The sequence below is a fragment of the Tachyglossus aculeatus genome, chromosome 9 (assembly GCF_015852505.1).
Source record: "Tachyglossus aculeatus isolate mTacAcu1 chromosome 9, mTacAcu1.pri, whole genome shotgun sequence".
NCBI lineage: Eukaryota > Metazoa > Chordata > Mammalia > Monotremata > Tachyglossidae > Tachyglossus > Tachyglossus aculeatus.
This window is the reverse complement of record NC_052074.1, coordinates 19,487,341-19,501,884: the sequence shown is the minus strand read 5'-3', so window position 1 is coordinate 19,501,884 and position 14,544 is coordinate 19,487,341. Positions and strand designations below refer to the sequence as shown.

General features: G+C 41.4%; 1 protein-coding gene and 1 non-coding gene across 3 annotated transcripts in view; one reads left to right on the top strand and one right to left on the bottom strand.

Annotated features, from left to right (window-relative positions):
• MACROD2 (mono-ADP ribosylhydrolase 2) overlaps positions 1-14,544 on the bottom strand; it is a 1,236,128-nt gene that overhangs the window by 831,242 nt on the left and 390,342 nt on the right. The gene's annotated exons all lie outside the window — the stretch shown is intronic.
• LOC119932714 lies at positions 2,071-2,208 on the top strand. Its single transcript, XR_005452454.1, has one exon. It is a non-coding gene; the product is annotated as a small nucleolar RNA SNORA7 (small nucleolar RNA).

Below are 14,544 nucleotides of genomic sequence, written 5' to 3'. Positions count from 1 at the left end.
CCACTACACCACGTGCAAAGTACTGTACTAAGCACTTGGGTGAATATAATACAACTATATTACAGACACATTCCCTGCCCACAATGAGCTTACGGTGCCGGCTCATCTCTTGGGAATGAAGGTGATATCATACCAATTTAATTCCCAAGAGAAAACCTAGCACCCATAAGAAACTTTTTCAAGTAGAAAAGTCATGATTTACTTCAAATTTCAATTTACCATGGTTTTAAATCCCCTCTTGCAGCTCCCCAGAACTGTGGACGACAGAGGAGTTTCAGATGACCTACTGCTATAGTCTTTACTGGCATGTGGGAAAATTCTGGACAGAGGCTGTACAGGTCCAGGGTGAGAGGAGCAGAACCACTGGGCCAGGCTTAGCCCAGAAAGGGAAGAGGCTGGAAGTCCTACTATTAGTCCGCTGAATGTCCACTCCAACCGCTCAGAACAGTTCCTGAAGTGGGCTACCAAAGGCAGTCATTTCTTCATTCCAGAAAGGCCACAGGCAGGAATGCATAAAACCATAACAGCTCTTTCTTCCCCAACGCGGGATAAAATATGGTCATGGCCACAAAATGATTCATCGGTTCACTAAACCTGCTGTCTGTGGATTCAGCCAGCCACCAAATGTGGCTCTCTAGGTGGAATGAAGCATTTCTGGCTGCCATTCTAACACCGAAATCATAGTGAGTACATACCTTCCAATGTTATGGGTCCTATCAGATACACCTGCACACAGAGACATGGACTGTAAGGCCCAAGCGGGACAGGCACTGGGATCTCTCTGATTAACTTGTATCTACCCTAGCACTAAGAAGAGTGCTTAAGCACTTAGTACAGTGCTCTGCACACAGCTTAATATGATTGAATGAATGCATAGTAAGGGCTGTAAATACCATAACAATAAATACCTCAATAAGAACCAGCAAGCTACCTGATATTAAGAGACTTAAAGCTTCCTTTTGTGCTCTGCATTGGAATGACAAACATTAACTTTGTCCTTTTGGCCAGTACTCCTCTAAGGTAAAGGGTTCAATGACTATAGAGGATAGATTAAGCATTGATTTACAATGATTTACAGGGTTTTTATAATAATCACTATTGTTGTAAAGAACCTCCCCTACTCACATCCCTAACTGCTTCACACCAATGTGGTCTGCTGATGCTGCATTTCTGTAGTCAACAGCAATGCCATGATGCTTAAACGGGGTCTCAGCAAGTCCATATCACCTTACTGCTGCCCACCCTGCTTCTAAAATGTTATCATACAGCAGCTACTTAGTATTTTGTTCACCAAAACTATCTGGTTCAGTAGATCTGAATCTCATGGAACCTCATCTGAAAGCTAGTGGGACTAGTTGAACTTTCTAACCTATTAGTGATTTTATGCTGCTAACTGCTATTAGCAAATTTGGCTCAAAGATGTCATGGCCGACGTTGAGGTATGACAGACCCAGATTTTGCACCTAGGCTGAACACTACACAACTCTGACCGTAGAGGGATGCCGCTTTGGTGTCGTAATTTGGTTAGCTTCTCTTCCTACAGCATCCTGAATTTCATGATGTAGTTTTCTTCTTTGCCTAGCAGCACATCATGGAAGAGAACCTAGTGTAGAGTAGTAGGGAAATTCAGGGGTAAATCTTAAATTGGCATCATCACTAATGACCCTTAGCTACATGTAAAGTTTCTCTGTTTCAAGTTGGCGCTTGAGAAGGAGCATGGCCTGGGACTTAGAGGACATTCCTTCTCTAATTCCTGCTCTGTGACCTTGTGCCTCACTTTTCTCATCCTTAAAATGGGAATTAGAGAACTGCTCATTCTCCCTCCTACTTTAGACTGAAAGCACCATGTGAGACAGGGACTGTGTTCAACCTGATCATCTTCTATCTACCACCCAGCACTTAGTACAGCATATGGCACAAGGTAAGCACTAAAATACCCCAATTAGCCCCATTATTGACCTTGATATTCTTCAGACGTGATTCATCCATAAGTGCCAGTTCTGTAAACCACTGTTGGGAGGAGAGGGAAGCAGATGGGTAGGGGTAATTTAGCAATACTATGTTAAAAATCCCCTCTCAGGATCACACCTGGAGAATTTCCAGTACTCTACCAGTCTAGGCTATGGGAGGGAGAGTCGAGGAGAGGCTTACCCATTCCATTCTTAGCTCGGCCAGTGGCTGGCGAGTGGAAGGCCATCTGCTACAAGTAAAAACTCACCCATGCTGGACAGCAGTGGCATGGGAGAGAGACGAAGGCAGAGACTCGAGTTTACTGCATGGAAAGCGGCAACGGTAAACCACTTCTGTGTTTTTACCAAGAAAACTCTCTGGATACCTTACCGGAATGATTGCAGATGGGGAGCGGGGCATTCCGGGAGAGACATGTCCATGGTTTCACTAAGGGTCGGAAATGACTCGACAGCATAAGACAAGACAAGACATTAAAAATAGCAAAAGACAAAATTCAGTTTCCAAATACAACAGCCCTTGCTAGTTCGGCCCTGTTACTGACTGCCAACAAAAGGCCAATAACCTCAACCAAATTCTTTTTTCTTTTGTCTAAAAAGCAAACAGTATTTCAGACCTGAGCCACTAATCCCTCTATTGTTGTCTCTTTCCAATAGCCCAACTCAGAGTAAGACTGGAGATGAAGGAAAAAACTGTGGAGAGATTAGGGCATCCTGACAATTCAACTCATAGAAAATTCAGTGAATGCAGAAGCCACAAGAAAGATGTCAAAGCTTCCTTTATCAAATTTATTTGTGTGCTCATTTCAGGACGTGAGGTCGCCATGGCATTGTTATTTTAATGGCATTTATTCGAGACGAAGAACAACAAACAAAACAGAGTTAATCACATTTGATATTAATACAGGAGTTCTGAATAACACGGCATATGCTATCCAAAATATCCAAAATGTTTAACAAATAGCAGAACCCATGAGAGGCATGAGGAGGAGAGGAATGCCTGCCAATCGTGATGCACAGCAATTTATCTCAAGCCTTTGCTGTCAAGGTCTCAACATCCTCTTTATAATGTCACTTGCAAACAAGCCAGCAGCTCTCAACAGCTGGTGAAGGACTGCCAACACAGAGTTCATTTGCACTCTTCCTGATGATTTTCTTCTAGGGCACTGACGATGTCGTTTTTGGCCTCATGCACAGCCAGCAGTCAACCATTCAATATCTTTTAAATACATTCTCCTCTATGGACTTTTTTTTTAGTGTATTTGCTACATGCTTCCTATGTGCCAGGCACTGTTCTAAGTGCTGGGTTAGATATAAGAAAATCTGTTTGGGCACAGTCCCCATCTCACATGGGGTTCATGATCTTAATCCCAATCTTAATCCCAATTTTAGAAGTCACGTGGCTTAGTGAAAAGAAGCACAGGTTTGGGAGTCAGAGGTCGTGTGTTCTAATCCTGGCTCCACCATCTATCAGCTGTGTGACTTTGGGCAAGTGACTTAACTTCTCTTTCCCTCAGTTACCTCATCTGTAAAATGCGGGTTAAGACTGTGAGCCCCATGTGGGACCCCTGATGACCTTGTATCTACCCCAGCGCTTAGAACAGTGCTTGGCACATAGTAAGCACTTAACAAATACCATCATTATTATATTACAGATGAGGTAACTGAGGTCCAGAGAAGTAAAGTGACTTACCCAAAGTCACACAGCCAACAGGTGGCAGAGTCAGGATTAGAAACCAGGTCCTTTTGACTTTCAGGCCCGTGCTCTGTCCACTAGGCCATGCTGCTTCTCAAACATCTGCCAAGTAAGTCTTCCTGACTCAGATAAGTAGAATATCATAGTTTTGATGGTCAAAAGTGAGAAAATATTAGACAGTGTATTTGAAGAAAAATGTAATGTATGCATAGGACACGTGAAGTCTGTTTGAATCTATTCATTTCTATCCATCTAATTACTCATTCACTTAGACATGAAAAAGCAAGTCCCGTAAGAATGGAAGGAGAAGAGGTCTGGGCAGCACTTTAGGGCTCACTCTAAAGCTGTTTTATTAGCATGGAAAAAAAATAAAGCGTCTGGATGCCAGAACTCAAAGCTGCTTTCAAGATAAAATGTAAGTGCACTACAGAAAGTGAAAACAGCTCCCCAGGGAATTCTTGGGATTCAGGAAAAAGAACAATGTGGCTGTTTTTGTAAGTCAAGTGGAATCACTTGAGGGGAAAAAGTTGGTACTGTTAGGAGAACTAGGGTGGGAGGAAAGAAAACCAAAAGGAGGTTCCTACAATAACACCCCACTTAGTTCACTGACCTTACAGATTTATACTGTATGGTCCTTGTGGTCAAGGAATCTCCCTACCAACACTGCTGCACTGTACTCTCCCAAGCACTTAGTAGAGTGTTCTGCACACAGTGCTCAATAAATACCAACAATTAATTGATTGATAAAATTTAAATACCAAAATGGAAATAGAAACTTTACAAGTAAAGAGTACCCTTTTAGTGCTGTGTTCACGAATGATATTCTGAAGGACTCAGATATATAGACAAACTATCAACTATGTCTACAGGATTAATAACTTACCTTCTCTCAATGTTCCAAGGAAAAAAGGAGCTCTTTAAACAGAACTCATAATTTATCTGCTGTACCTTTTGAAAACTTAGGTGATCTAATGATTAACTTAGATGCCTTTGACCTCTTCAATGAAATAGAAAATTATGCCCGAGAAGCTGAGAATGAAGAAGGAAAAATGATTGATTTCACTCTTCCTTCAACATAAAGAGTTGCAATTGACTTCAAAAGGATTCTCTGAAAGTTATAATTACGCTTTAGCAACAGAATAATATAAATCAAAGATGGTCATCTATTCTGAACTGAAATGCAGGAAGAGCTATCATGACCAACCCCAGAGAAATGTGAGAAAGTTTTCCATTCCTTAGAGAACAAACACTCTTTAGCTTAAATTTACAACCTGACTTGTTTGAATATAGTGTAGCCAAAGTTAAAGATGATTACATGTCTATGTTCTCATTCTCTCAACCCCATATGCTTTGTACCAAAAAGAATCTGTTTCCACTTTAGAAACCTTGGTATCCAATTTCAGGTACACAAAGTGCAATTACTGATTAGACTGCTTGAGTTTTCTGGATAGAGAATCAAGAGAGCACTCTTAATAGCTACGGGTGAAAACAACACCGGAAAAATACTCCAGTAAGATTTCATTCCATGGGATTCACAAATCGGAGCACCAAAGACACGTGAAACTTCATCTGGGAATTCAATATAGCTTTCAGAGAGTATAAGAATAAAATCATCTAACATTTTCTCTATTTTCACAGCTCTAACTATTCACTTGCTTCAAAAATGGAAAAGTATGGCCTCGTGCATAGAGTATGGGCCTAGGAGTTGGAAAGACCTGGGTTCTAATTGCAACTCTGCCACTTAACAACAACAATAATAAAAAGAATGTTTATTAAGTGCTTACCATGTGTCAAGCATTGTTCTAAGCACTGAAATAGATACAAGCTAATCAGGTTGGACACAGTCCCTGTCCCATATGGGGATCACAGTCTTAAACCCCATTTTACAGATAAGATAACTGAGGCAGAGCAAAGTTAAATGACTTGCCCAAGGTCACACCACAGACAGGTGGTGGAGCCACCTTCTCAGTTATCTCATCTGTAAAACGGAGATTAAAACCGTGAGCCCCATCTGGGACATGGACTGTGTTCAACTTGATTAGTTTGCATTTATCTTAGAGCTTAGTACAATGCTTGGCACATAGTAAGTGCTTAACAAATGTCATAAAAAAACAGGACATTAAACCCTAAGCTGCACCATTTTGAAGTCCAAATAGGAAAACATCATTGAATATTTATTGCCTGCCCAGAAATTTAGGATTAACAGCAGATGAAGTAGGAAGGCAACTCAAGTCAAGTAGGGCTTTATCACATAATAATCACCCAGTATCTCATCCTATTGATTATGGCATTTATTTCTCTCACGTATTTACAAGCTACAACTCTGTTTATTCAATCACCCTGGAAAATCTCTTCTAAACCACTTGCTTCAGAATCTGTGCTCAAGCCAATGGGGCTGAGTTCTGTATTTTAGGAATTGCAATAAACACCTGACCAAAATGTATATAACCTGATTCCTAGGATGGTGTTTTCAGGAAAGAAAAAAAAATGTAGGCAAGGATTCATGTAGTGTAGCACGACTTCCATGGGTCTCTTCCAAAATTCACTGATTAAAGAAGGCATATCCTTGCTTCAATCAGTGTATTTCTATAGGCTGGAGGGGGAGTTCCATGCTAGGTTTCTGTTCACTCATTCATTCGATTCAATCGTATTTATTGAGTGCTTACTGTGTGCAGAGCACCCCCTTCTAGACTGTTCTCCCCCTTCTAGACTGTGAGCCCATTGTTGGGTAGGGATTGTCTCCATATGTTGCCGACTTGTACTTTCCAAGCACGTGGTACAGTGCTCTGCACACAGTAAGTGCTCAATAAACATGATTGAATGAATGAATGAATCAATCAATGTACTAAGTTCATTACTTCAGCCTTTGTTAAGAAGACCCAAGGAGTAGAAGTCCGAATCATGAAGTGGTTGAGGGAAACCTAGAGCCCACCAATGAATACAGTATAACATTACGGGGCCTGCTTCTAGCTGCAGGAACTTCTAGGAAAATCCAGGTTGGGCTAGGAGAATTCTTACTTCAATAATCCCTTTGAGGGAGTGGGAACACTCAGAAGAATAGCAGTAATTGGAAAAATAGTATTAAGTACTCACTGTATGCAGAGCATGTAAAAAACACTCGGGAAAAATACACAGATGAGTGTTGGATATAGTCTCTGGCTCTCCAGGAGCTTACTATCTAAAAATAAATTGGGGAAGTGTTTGGCAAAAGCCATAATGCAATAATACAAATTAGTATGACCTAGCGGTAAAATCACGAGCTTGGGAGTCAGAGGACCTGGGTTCTAATCCCAGCTCCACCACTTTTCTGTTGTGTGACCTTGGGCAAGTCACTGAACACTGTGCCTCAGTTACCTCATCGGTAAAATGGGGATTAAGACTGTGAGTCCTATATGGGATAGGCCCTGTGTCTAACCCCATTATCTTGTATCTACCCCAGTGCTCGGGATAGTGCCTGGCATAAATTAAGCACTTAACAAATAACACTAAAAGCGAAAAAAAAAAAAAAAGAAAACAACTCAAGAAACAAAATTCAGTGCCCAGTGGACCTTGTGGCAAAGGTGACTTAGCCTCAGGGCTCAATCAAGCCCTTCTCCTTCTGCCCTACCTTGTCGGGGTCTCCAAAACATTAAAAGATCCAATCTAGACAATATTGGGGGTACAAGCAGCAGGCCAACTGAGTCTAAGTTATCCTAAACCTGCACAGATGTATGCACAACCTTTCTGTATTACTCAGCATGAAGAATGGGGGTCATACTGTAAAGCCTTCATCAGGTACTGGCTACTGAGAATGGCTGATCTTGGACTGGTATTCAGAATTTTCCTTGAGGAAAGGATCCCCAAAAGAATGTTACGTATTCTACTCATCCATGGCATATATTGTATAGGAAGAGGCTTCACATTTTCAGTATGTGAATGGATATGCCAATAGAGTTCCTTTGACATTTTGTACTCATTTTGAGAGAGAAATCCTTAAGATGCCAGAGAATTCCACACACAAAATATGAGGCTTCTACATCTGACAGGAAAAAGTAGGTACACCAGAGTGGGTGAACATGAGTGTCTATGAGGTAGGGCCCTGCTGTGCTAAAAGCCAGATATTCTCCTGCCTCTGCAATGACAGCCACATACTATTAGTGTTAATAGTATTACTAGTAATTTTAATTGTAGCAATACTATTACTAGTATTACCAAAATTATTAGCCATGTACCTTCGTTATGACTTCAAGTAAACTACTAACCTACCTTGGCCTCAGTTTCCAAATTCATTCATTCATTTGTATTTATTGAGCGCTTACCGTGTGCAGAGCACTGTACTAAGCACTTGAGAAGTACCAGTTGGCAACATATAGAGACAGTCCCTACTCAACAGTGGGCTCACAGTCTAGAAGGGGGAGACAGAGAACAAAACCAAACATATTAACAAAATAAAATAAATAGAATAGATATGTACAAGTAAAATAGAGTAATAAATATGTACAAACATATATACAGGTGTTGTGGGGAAGGGAAGGAGGTAAGATGGGGGATGGAGCGGGGGATGAGGGGGAAAGGAAGGAGGGGGCTCAGTCTGGGAAGGCCTCCTGGAGGAGGTGAGCTCTCAGGAGGGCCTTGAAGGGAGGAAGAGAGCTAGCTTGTTGGATGGGCAGAGGGAGGGCATTCCAGGCCAGGGGGATGGCGTGGGCCGGGGGTCGACGGCGGGACAGGCGAGAATGAGGCACGGTGAGGAGATTAGTGGCAGAGGAACAGAGGGTGCAGGCTGGGCTGTAGGAGGAGAGAAGGGAGGTGAGGTAGGACGGGGCAAGGTGATGGAGAGCCTTGAAGCCGAGGTTGAGGAGTTTCTGCCTCATGCATAGGTTGATTCGTAGCCACTGGAGATTTTTGAGGAGGGGAGTAACATGCCCAGAGCGTTTCTGGACAAAGACAATCCGGGCAGTGGCCTGAAGTATGGATTGAAGTGGGGAGAGACAGGAGGATGGGAGATCGGAGAGGAGGCTGATATGGTAATCCAGATGGGATAGGATGAGAGCTTGAATGAGCAGGGTAGTGGTTTGGATGGAGAGGAAAGGGCAGCTCTTGGCAATGTTGCGGAGGTGAGACCGGCAGGTTTTGGTGATGGCTTGGATGTGAGGGGTGAACGAGAGAGCTGAGTCGAGGATGACACCAAGGTTGCGGGCTTGTGAGATGGGAAGGATGGTAGTGCCGTCAACAGTGATGGGAAAATCAGGGAGAGAGCAGGGTTTGGGAGGGAAGACAAGGTGTTCAACGGGGCTGGCGAGACGGGCCGGTGGTGTGCCCCCGGGACTCCTCCTTGCCCGACAGAAGAGCCCAGAAGGATCCCACCTCAGCCGGCGTGTGCTGGCCCTCACCTTTATGCAAAATGGAGAAACACCTCCTTTTCTTACCAATTATATTGTGAACACCATTTGGGACAGAGACTGTGTCCGAACTCCTGTGCCTACCCAGTACTTAAAACACAAAAAATAACTTAATAAAGAGAACAATTCTAATTAGTATTAATCATAAGTCCTCCCCACACTCATGTAAAAGTATTCACACTAATAGGTCTGATGTCACAGGGGAGGGGAGTGCTTCTCAGTGGAAGCCTTTCCTTATTAGCAGCCCTTCATCAGTAGAGGAAAATTTCTTGTTGGCATGCAGGTTTGGTCACCACAACCTAACTTTTCATTTGTTCTCTTGAAAACCAAATATATGGACACATTTTTATGAATTCAAAAGCTTTGTAACAATAGGTCTAGAGTAGCACAAAATAAGTGCTTAGTACAATGTTCTGCACACAGTAAGCACTCAAATACGATTGAATGAATAAAATGATTGATCAATCAATGGTATTTCATTCATTCATTCAATCATATTTACTGAGCGCTTACTGTGTGCAGAGCACCATACTAAGCACTTGGAAAGTACAATTCAGCAACTCATAGAGACAATCCCTACCCAACAACGGGTTCACAGTCTAGAATTTGAGTACTTACTATGTGCAGAACACTTTACTAAGCACTTGGCCAAGGACAAGAGAATTTGCAAACACGTTCCCTGCCCACAACAAGCTTTCAGTTTAGAGAGACCATAGATTATGGTTATCTTTTAATACAGCTGTTAGACACAGGAGTCTCTGTGAACCAGTGTCCTAGGAAATCTTTGTTTCAAACATTTTGATGGAAATAAAATATGGATTAAATAATAGCCTCTGTTTCCAAAAACCATCTCTGATAGTGAGAAAAACAGGGGTTAGGCCTCCTTGAAGGAAAAAGATGAAACTCAGCCAGGAAGAATGAGAAAGAAGGAAAGGAAGGAAAATTTGGTAGAAGCCAAAAAGCATGCCTGCCTATTCATCAGTCAAGTTTTGAACAACTTGAAAAGAAGTAAAGCTGCGAAACAGGCTTTTGGGAAATATTTGAGAATCATTACCTACTAAACAGGTTTTAACAAGTGATAACTGTTATCTGTCTCATTTTTCAATTAAAAAAACCCCTTCATTTTTTACATTCATGAAATATATGATAATGAATTGGAGTGGTTTTGAGTTTTGGAATGTTATTCTTCAGTTCATAAAGAATGCAAACACTCTTTCATCCAACCAAGAATGTTTTGAATGGGGAAAAGGCCAACTTGTTAAATTGAATATAGATCCTACATTTGTAGCATTTTCCCTTGAAAATCTCTCAACATTTTCAAAACATGAGGTGTTCATTCCAAAACATGACTCCCCGTTACTAAAAACCCCACTGTTGGTAAGAACAAAAAACTTATAAGAACAACTACAAGAACAGGGTTTTCTGGTAAAAAGAAGGTTAGAGACTTACTGGTTTATTAACAATTTTAATATAGTTATTATTAATAATAATAATAATAACAATAGTGTCATTCATAGCAAGTTTATTGAGTGCCAAGTGCTTTACTGGGCACTAGAATAGATTCAAGATTATCAGGTGGGACATAGTCCTTATCTCTTTGGGGGCTCAAAGGGAGAATGGGTATTATTAAATCCCTATTTTATAGAGGAGGAAACTGAAGCACAGGGAATTTGTGACATGTCCAGAATCACAGCTGGTGGGAGCTGGGATTAGAACCCTGGTCCTCTGACTTCTAAATCTGTGCTCTTTCCACTAGGTCAGGCTGCTTCTGGAATACTTGGTGAAATTCTTGGTTGGTGGATGTGAGTGGGATTAGGGGGTGAGGATGAATGTAGGGAAAAAGTAAAGCATTTTACGCCTATTAAACCAATTACAGAAAGCATTTAAAGTTTCTTAAAGTCCCTGCAATAACTAGGTGCCGATTGCTTTGTGCTTCTCCATTATGCGGAAATTTAATTGTTACTACTTAAAATTCATTTTTGGGTGCACTTTTTTTATTCAAAATATGTCTCCCTACCCCTATTAGCTGCCAGCTGAAGAATATAATAATGATGGTATTTGTTAAGCACTTACTGTGTTCCTAGCACTGTTCTAAGCACTGGGGTAGATAATAATAATAATAATAATAATGATGGCATTTATTGAGTGCTTACTATGTGCAAAGCACTGTTCTAAGCGCTGGGGGGATACAAGGTGATGAGGTTGTCCCACATGGGGTTCACAGTCTTCATCCCCATTTTACAGATGAGGGAACGGAGGCACAGAGAAGTTAAGTGACTTGCCCAAAGCCACCCAGCTGACAAGTGGTGGAGCTGGGAATTGAACCCATGACCTCTGACTCCAAAGCCCGGGCTCTTTCCCACTGAGCCACGCTGCTTCTCTGTGCCTCGAGGTATCAGGTACAAGGTACAAGGTATCAACCTCTGACACCCACGGCTGTGCTCTTTCCACTAAGCCACACTGCTTCTCTATCCATTTTAGATCCAGACTGATAGAGAAACCTTCCTCCTAACCACAGACAACAAACATGGAGAAACATATAATATGCAATAACAAAATAAGTGCACTAGCAAAAATGTGAAGCAGGCAAAAGAGATGGGGGACGAGAACAGAAATGACAGAAAATAATGGGAAAAGTTTCATGCTAAACCTTGTCCTTCTGAAACTGCATGTCCTCAAGGACAGCTGTTCCCATTTATTTTTCCCCCTAGATCAAATCTCCCAAACCACCACCTTAGCAACTCTTTGCCAGCTACACCCTTATGAATCCACATCAACCCGTAACCCTTCTGTATCTATATTTCAGCACTTACTCATCTACATAACCATTTTTCTTTTCTCTTCTTCTTCCTCCAATTATTTAGTGCCTTCTTCCCACTAAACTGTAAATAAGATCTCTGAGAGCAGGGACTACGTCTTCTCACTCTACTCCAAGAGGTTCACTTCATACATTGTTCTGAGAGCAAGCACTGTGATTGAATATTGTTTGAACCAAAGGTGTAAGCTGGAAAAGACTGGTCCTGCTCAACTTCCAATTTCATTTGTTCTGGAACTTCTCTGGTTACTTTTAACACTTTGACTCTATGTAGACGGAGTCGACATCTTTTCACTCCAAAAGGTCCCAGGTATTTGGGTGTTGCCCAAGCCACTCTATGTGCAGTGAAGGGTACTCCAGAAGTCAATCTGTCTGCCAGCCACCTAGATGATGCTGTCATGGCTTCTAGGCAGCTATTCATGCAAGCTTCGGTGAGTGCTTAGAGCTGTGAAGACAGGCTACCCACTGTGAATGAATAATTGCTAAGGAGCCTATGGTTTCTGTGGATAGATATAAATCAAGCCAACGGAAAAATCAGTGTGGTGTGATTCTCTCTCAGTCAGCCTTGCAGGAACACTAGTCCCCGACATCACTGACTTCCCCTTCCAAAGGGAGATCAAAGAGAAGCCAACTCAAAGACACAGTAGCGTGGCTAAGAAACTCTACTTTTCCAAATGGAATTTTCAGTAGGCAATTTTCTAGGCAATTTTAGAAAATTTTCAATTTTCTAACCAACCACACACAAATTTGATGCCTCCCCTAAAGTCCACTATGCTTGCTGAAGGACACAGCACTTGTAACTCATTCCAAAGCCTCGGCTATCGGTATATCAATTTAACTCCCAAGAAAATCCCAGGGTCAGCAACCACGGAAAGGGAGAACATCTGGTCCCTGGATGTCTCAACCTCCAGAGGGTCTATCAGAGCTAGGAAGCTGAAATGGAATAAATATTCTTTGTTTTTAGAGATAAGATGAGAAAAATGGGGTGGGGTTTCAAACTGAGAGAAACCCTGAGAAGGATAAAGCTGTGGAAACTAGAAATAACCTCTTGAAAACAGGATGAGGCTGATCAAGTAGTTTTAAGTGCCAATGTTTCTATTTAATACCAGTGCTTTTATATGTCAGTTACGAGTGCATGTTGCCTGATACTCCATTAGTACAGGTGGTTAAGGGTTTCTTTACAACCGGAGGGACCCAGGACTGCCACTGGGAAACAAGAAACAATTTATCTGGCTGTGAATGGGAGATTGGTACTATCAATCTGGATTTTTAAAGGTTGATGTCTATGCATCTGAAATTAGAAAGTGGCAATGGGACTGGAATGGAGACAGATGGAGAAATGTTTTGGTTCTGTGATTGCTCAGGCCACCCCCAAGTTTCTGGGCTCTGACCCAACCCATGTCCTTGTTTCAGGAGTCCCAGTAGGGGAAGGTTGCAATGGCTGTGATAGAGAACAGCTCAACCACTGTGAACAAGCAGATGAGGTAACTGAGGCCCAGAGAAGTGAAGTGACTTGCCCAAAGTCACACACCTGATAAGAGGCGGAGCCGGGGTTTGAACCCCTGACCACTGACTCCAAAGCCCGGGCTCTTTCCTGTATATATGTATATATGTTTGTACATATTTATTACTCTATTTATTTATTTTACTTGTACATATCTATTCTGTTTATTTTATTTTGTTAATATGTTTGGTTTTGTTCTCTGTCTCCCCCTTCTAGACTATGAGCCCACTGTTGCATAGGGACTGTCTCTATATGTTGCCAACTTGTAATTCCCAAGCAATTAGTACAGTGCTCTGCACACAGTAAGCGCTCAATAAATACGATTGATTCATTGATTGATTGAACATCAGGGCAACAAAGTTATCTAGGAAGCCTTGTTCCTTGTAAGGTATGTGGACACCACCGGGTGCTGTGCAAGGCAACCCTAGGATGAACATCTAAGTGGATCATAGGGAACCGAGTCCACCCCAACCTACCTTAAGCCCTTGAGATCAAGTGATACAAACAGTGCTGTAAAACTACATCTCCTAGCACTTCTGTCATTTCTTTTTCTTTTCAGGTTTCATTGCTTAAGGTTTCTTTGGATAAGACCTTGGGGTTTTCACAGTGTAGAATCCAAGCAACAGATAAATAAATATTTACTATTATTTGTAATTTGATAGGTGATCTTGAAACTGCTTTTTGACTCTCATACACCTTATAAATTCTAGAACTTTCCACCTCCCTGTTTATCAATTCATTTACTAAAGTCTGAAATTATGCTAATTCACCTTATTACATACAATTCACAGCTGCATACATGGATACTGTAAATGCTAAAGAAAAAAATAAGCTTCCTTGGTACTATTTAATGAAAATGAATTTCACATGGTAAGTCATAATTTTCAATTAACTCACTCATTCTTAATTTAGAAAGCTAAAATGAGGCCCTGGATTTTCTGTACATTAAATATCTTGAGATTGAGGGGTACAGTATTTCAGGAAAGCATAATCCTCCCTGCTTTAAGGATTTTACAGTCTAATCTAGAAAAGAAAAATAGTTTAATTAGCTAAATGTACACAAGATGAAACACCATCATGTTCTATACCTGCAAAGAACTCCAGCCACTGAAGGCCAAAATGTTAAAAAAAAAAAAGGTATTAACTATAATCAATTGAAATGAAATAAACCATCTATTTTTTTA